The sequence below is a fragment of the Equus caballus genome, chromosome 6 (genome assembly GCF_041296265.1).
Source record: "Equus caballus isolate H_3958 breed thoroughbred chromosome 6, TB-T2T, whole genome shotgun sequence".
Lineage (NCBI taxonomy): Eukaryota > Metazoa > Chordata > Mammalia > Perissodactyla > Equidae > Equus > Equus caballus.
The window spans coordinates 68,076,582-68,083,474 of record NC_091689.1 but is presented as its reverse complement, the minus strand read 5'-3'; positions in this window follow the sequence as shown (position 1 = coordinate 68,083,474).

Genomic DNA, 6,893 nt, shown 5'->3' with positions numbered 1-6,893 from the left:
GGTTAGATGACTCCTGCTGGTTGGGTTCTGGGATACAGACTGAGATAGAATTTAACGTGCAGGACGTTTGTTAAGGAGTGTCCTTGGGATTAATATCTGTGGAAAGCAGAGGAAGGAAGTAGGATTGGGCATAGGGAAACATTGCGATGTGATGCAGGCCTAATGACAGTCTGGGTGACCCCATGGACAGCTCTCTGGCTAGGATGGCCCTTCAGAGTTGCCTTGAGTTGGGTTGAGATGACCAGGCTTTCATAGCCCTGCATCAATCAGTCATTGGATACAGGCCACTCTGGGATGGCATGTGATCTTGGGTGAGGCAGTGCTCTGTTGCTAAGGCAATCCCTGAACAGTATGACAGCAAAAGGCTGTCTGCCGACAGCTCTCTCAGCGTCAGGCAGATTCTTTACTAAAGGAAGATTTGGGCATTCCATTTCCCATGCTGCTTGAATCTGGTCTTTTCTATTCATTCTGGGACCCACTTTTCCAGGATTCCAGTGGACCGCTTCCTGGAGGAAACTTGGAAGAGGAAGATCAATGGGATGAAACTATAGCCTCACTGGTGGAGCTGGTCTCAGGGCCACAATTGCTACTCATGTCCCTTCCCTACTCCCCATTCTAGATTCCTCTTACATTCAGCTAGTGCCTCTGATGATCTTAGTGGCTTATCTGGTGGCGTGAACCAGAGCTTTATCATCCAGGAATCTGAGCCCTAATCATCATGCTTTTCTAAGGTCCAGATTGTTACATTTGTTCAATTACAATAAAAATTGAGCAAGGGAGTTCCAAAAGGCACCCCTGTCGATTTCCCGGACACCAAACTTACTCCTCTCTGTTTCTATCGCAAAAGCAACTCTACCTCTTCTTGGTGACCAGGGGCAGTTACTCCCGCTTAGAATGATGACTCTTCTTCTGCCTGCCAGTCTCTTGGCATAAGAAGCCTGGAGTGTCCAGGCAGCAGTCATAGCTTATAAGTCAATGAGGTTCTTTGTGTATACTTTGGCAGATGTGATTTCTGTTTAGGAACCAGAACCTCTAACCCTGGAGAGCCCAAAGCTGTGGGAGAGAAACACAAATTTCTCAAATGGGTCACTGGGTGTGATAGAAGGTGGGCTTCCAGCCCTTGATGGCTGGACTCATGTATTCTTCCTTTTGGAGACACAGCACCATATAAAGTTCTTTGATTCAACATGTGTACTGCATCCTGGAGGATGAGGCTCCATCCTTGTAAAGTATTACATCCCAAAGTAGGACTCCAGCTATGCCTTTAATAGGCTGTTCTATTGCTTAATCAAGCTGGCAGCTTCTGGTTGCTGTGGTGTGTGAATTTTCCACTGGATCCCATGGTCATAAGTCCACTTTCACGTCCCCTTATTGTAAAGAGTGTCCCTTGGTCTGATACTGTAGTATGTAGGATCCTGTGCCAGTAAATCAGGTACTCTATAAGCTCTCAGATAGTGGTGCTGGCTGAGGCCCTCTGGGAAGGGAAGTTCAGAGCGGATTTCTTAACGTTCTAGAGTAGAAAGATCCAATGTCAATTTGCCACTCAGTGTTGGTCTCTGTTTCTGGTACATTGAATTTTTGCCAGTGGCTGTAGCTAGATTGGCCTTGGTTGGCCTGTTGGGCCCATGCTGTTGACCCAGACATAGCCTCCACTCCTGTAGCCTAGGCTACTTCTCTCTTGTGTCCATCATGTTAGCACTGAGGTAGCTGATTACAGAGGTTCACTGATGTTGACTGGTTGGGTTATGTATTTACTTTTGTACTTGGTAGTCTAGTCTTCTCTGGTGGGCATTAGTATGCAAATGAAGGTTACACTTCATACCCGCTGCCATATGTCCACCCATGTACCAAGACATCGTTGTCTCTGATTTTCCAATTTTTCTCCTTCTAGGCTCCCAAGCCATTTTCCACTATCCGTAATTCCATATATATTCCAAACCAGGGTCACTTCTCTTCAACAAATAATAGAAGACCAGGTGCACTTCTCAAAGCTCTGCCATTGAGAGGATTTTCTCTTGCCACTATTTTTCAAGGTTACTCTTGAGTGAAGCTGAAATAAAACTGCTGTCTATGGGGTTGGGGACAGTTTCTGAAACTGTTTTCCATTTAGTGTTCCCCATAATTATAGTATTAACCTCACTGGTGAAAGACTTAATGTGGATGTTATGCCACCTACTAAGTATGTTTATTCTAATTATATCTTCAGGGGTTTGTGAAATGATCACCAAGTGGGTCTGTGAGCCTTGTGGATCCACCGTGAGCAAAATCTTGGCCAAGATTCCATTTATTACCCGAATCCCATACTCCCACTCTAAGAGACTGGCTATGATGATGCTTCAGGACTCCAAGTATCAGTGTCAATTCAGACCTGGATCCAATGGTTCCCAAAAATGTTCAGACCTTTTCCCAGTGCACAGTTACCCAAGTAAATGGCTATAGGTTCCTTTGGGGAAAGACCAAGGCAATCACTTCTATGTTCACTTGGCCATGGTGTTAGAGGGTATTGGAGAATTTCCTCCTTCTAAGGACTTGCCTTCTTCCTCAGTCAAGGGTTCCAACGATGAAACCTTGCTCATATCTGGAAATTCTGCAAGGGATTGTAACTTTTTATTGGAGACATTCCATCAGATCCCTGATAATCTATGCTTGATTTATTTTGATGGTGCAAACTGAGTAGTATCGATGTTGACTGCCCATCTGTTCTGCCTCTAGGACACTGCCTTCTATTAACCATCTCAAGACCTCTCCTTGGCTCAGGTCACTCAGGCTCCAGCCTTGCTTCTCATTATGGTATTTGCTGTCACCTGGATTTTGACGTTACACTATGCTAAGTAGCCTCTATTGCTTTGAGATGCTATCTTCTACGGCGCAGTCAGTGAGCCTCCTACCCTGTAATGGCCTCTCTTGATGTCAGTCCTGACCCCTAGAGGGGAGACATTGATGACCTTCTCACTAGTTTTCTTCTTGTGGCCTTAACACCTGGTGTGTCCTCCAGGCCTTCCTGGGGAACATATCATCTGGTGGGTTTTCAGGTGTTAGATATATAGTATATCCACTTCAGTGTGCCCCTTCTCTGAGCCTTTTAAGTCATTTTCCACTCTCTGTCATCCAATTCTGACATTTCCACCTCATTTAGCATAGGTCATGGTTTTTCTATGCTTCTTGGAGTCTTGCTAGTAGCAAGTTCACACCATCTCCTGGAGTCTTTGCCAAGGCGTTAGACATTGTTTCCCAGAAGAATGCTCCCTAATTGATAACCTCTCTTTTATCTAACCTCATGTCCTGGTCCTCTTGACCAAGCACCCTCAGAATACATTTCCATGTGCACTCCCACTGGTCCAAGTTGGATAGCTCCTCCAGCAGCTTTGGGGTAGAGTTCCTTTCCTGAGGGGGATACATATTATCTTCCAGAGGGAAGAGGCCTCTGCATCTTCTTTGAGCAAGGATAGGAGGAGTGTTAGCTCTTGATGGGGAGAGGTGGGCCACTTCTGTAGGCTCCAGAGGGTTCTGGGGACTCTGGCTGGGGGATTCAGAATTTATGGTGGGCATCAACCCAGATGTTTCATCCATTCAGAATACCATTCTTCTCCAACCAGGGACCTGACTTGGTGTAGCAGACCTGGTTTAGATGGAAGTTTAACTCTCTTTGGAGTTCAGCTACTATGACGATTAAGTCCTGGATCTGGCCCTCCATTTTCTCTGCCAGTTTTCTGTTGGGGGAAGGAGGACGGGGGGACATAGGCGGGTGGATTGCTGCCAAGGAAGCTCTCATGCATAGCTTTTAACTGGCAATTAATCTCTGAGCTACTCATTATCTGACTCCCTGCCCCTGCCACCTCCTCTGTAGTATCTAGCATGGCAATAATAGCTAATTTCATTATCTTGTAGCTGCTCCTCCCTGTATATATCTCAGATACCAGCTGATAAATTCCCTTCTACTAGTATACCATCCCAATTTACATCTGCCGAAAGTTTTAGAAATTGAACTGGTACCCTGTGCCAGGGCCTGTGTGTCCTTCACCTCCAGTGGGGGACAGGTAGTTAGCTGGGCAGGGGATGATCCATGATCCAGCTCCAAAACGCCATTTTAGCACCTTTTTTCCCTGGACCATTCATACTACCAAGTGTTGTAGAATGGGTCCCAGAAGGAAGATTCTGAAACGGAATTTTACCTGCAAGATGTTTTTGGAAAAGTGCCCCTAAGATCAAGACATTATACTCCCTCATTGACCAGTCATTGGTTGTTGGCCACTCTGGGAAAGGGCGTGACCTTGGGTGAGACAGTTCTGCCACTGAAGCAATCTCTAATGAGGCCATCAGCACTCCCAGCAGCTGGGACAAAGCTTCTATTGAAGGGGGATCTGCGTGTGCATCAGAGTGACCACCATAGGGACTTGTTACCAGTGCCTGTGCTGGATAGCTCTGTGGTCCTCTTTCTGAGCTTCTGAGGGCACCGCTGCTCTTCCTAAACTGTCAGCTCTGAAGTTTGGTGAGTGAGCCTAGGCTGTGCCTGTAGGCATCGCTAACAGCTGACTGGTACAAGACACAAGTAGAAAGGAAGAGAGATTGAGGGTAGGGAAGAGAAAAACAGGTACTCCTGCTGACTGGATCAGTGGTCTGGGACCACATGGGGTGAGCAAGGATGCCCACCCCAGGACTACCCAGCCTGGCTGGTGCTGGCTCCCAGTAGGTAGATGCTGCCCTGCGATCTGTCTCTGTGATAACTTAGCATGAAGATTAGTCATAATCAAGACTTTGAAAGATCCATCTTGTAACTTGCATGAGTTACCTCACTGCAAATTGCTTTTAGGCAATTGATCACACAAGGAAAATTACTATGTTTGTCACATGTCAAAATCACGTTGATGGAATTTATAGCTTAAGATCACCAGTGAAAAGGTGCTACACACACATCCTTTGCTTCTAGCTCTCTGTGCCATGTGCCCACAATCCTACCCTTCTCCAGGTCTGACATATATTGTCTTTAGAGCTTCCTTAGAGCCCCCTACGCCTTCCCAGTGGAGCCCCTGGGGAGGTACTTTGGCTGTGACTAATGCATCCAAATGGGTGATGTCTGACAAGAGGTACTGCTGACCTTGGAGTCTGTTTGCTTCCTCCAGTGATGCTGCTGGAAAAAACTACCCTAAACAGTTTTGAGAGTTCCTATTGCAATTCTGCAGAGAGTTGATCTGAACCACATGGGCATGTTGTTACTTTACTGTAGTACATCATATTCAAACTAAAACATAACTTTATTTAGTAGTCCATTTAACTAAAGGAAAAACTGTAAAGCATAGGCATTTTAATGTGTGGACTTATTGATAAGAATGTTCTGACTAAGCGTATTCAAAGTTGAAGCACATACTGAGAATTTCTTTCCTTATTAAATCCATAAATAGCGCCCATTTGACATGCAGACTCTAAGTCAGTAATTATAAGGCAAAATCACTTTTGATCTTTTTCTTTACATGGCTCATTTATTCTCCTACCTTGTCAGATGAAGAATTTTACCTTAAAAATATTCCTCTTTTTTTCCTTTTCAGCATTCCCACTTCTTTATTCTCCTTGACAGGAAGATGACAGCAGCTCTATTGAATGGCAACAAGCTGGGATATGTCGTTAAATTTTAATCACCTTCCTACCTGTGAAGTTGATAATTGGCGATCGTTTAATAGAGCCTGCTGCTCTGCTGGCTCTCTGTAACTGCCAGCCGTTTGTCAAAGGCAAGGAGCCCAGTGAGCGCTCTCACCCAAGCGCATCTTGAGCGTGGATTTTATGCCAAATGCCCCAGTACCCAAATGCCATGAACCTTAGGACCTCCCTTGGGCTCATATTAGATTTTCTTTCTTTTCTTTGCCCCTAACCGATGGAACAATTGTAAAGTAGTGTCATGTAGAAATTGGCAGGCCAGCCTTACTTACCAGAGACCAAGCCTCTGATCTCCCTTGCTTTCCTTTCTTCCCAAATGCACTCCGAAGCAGCTCCGTAACTTCCCTTCCGCTTCGCTTCAGACAGCAAATGGATGTGACAACAAGCTGCAAACACTCTTTCATGTGGTCCAGTCCAGCGCTGTTTGAATTTTATCTGTGAATTAGTGTCTCCTGTGGTCTTGCGACTCTCCAGCCAACTGTCACCTACACTTCTTACTCTTTTTCATCCCATCTCTATAGAGCCAGGCTTCTTTTTTTCAAAGGAGATAATTCTTCCTTGTGTTCTGCAAACCATCCTTGACCTTCATCATAACAAACTACCAAGTCTGTGGAAGGAATTATACTGCTGATATGTAGCTTAGGAGCCTCGTAGCTCAGATTCTCATTCTTCACTTTAAAAGAAACTTTAGCCCTCATACTCAGCATCTCTGCATTCGTGGGACACTCATTCATTTATTCTTCCTTCATTCATTCATTCAACATATATTTATTTTGTGCATGGCACTCTACCAGCATTAAGGACATATCTGAGAACGAAGCAGGTATGGTGCTTGTCCTTGAAGAAGTTTATAATCTGGAGGAGAGACAGACAACACACAAGTAATAGCATGAACACTTGATTACAATTGTGATAATTGCCGTAAGGGAAGTGTGCAGAATGAGAGCACGTAACAGGGATACCTGGCCAACAACAGTCAGTATTTCTCAAGTCCTGGCCATGTACCAGGCGCAGTGCCATGCCACTACAGGTATGAAGTCGTTGGAGGCTCACCATCAGCCTGTTATCCTCATTTTAAAGAGGGGGAAACTGAGGCACAGGAAGTAACCTCCTAAGAGTCACACAGTCTGAATGTAGCCATTCATGCTCACAGCAACATTGTGTGAGAATTCCCTTTGTGCTACGTTCTCGCCAATACTCAGATTTTTAATTTTTGAGAATATGATAAGCATGAGATTATATGC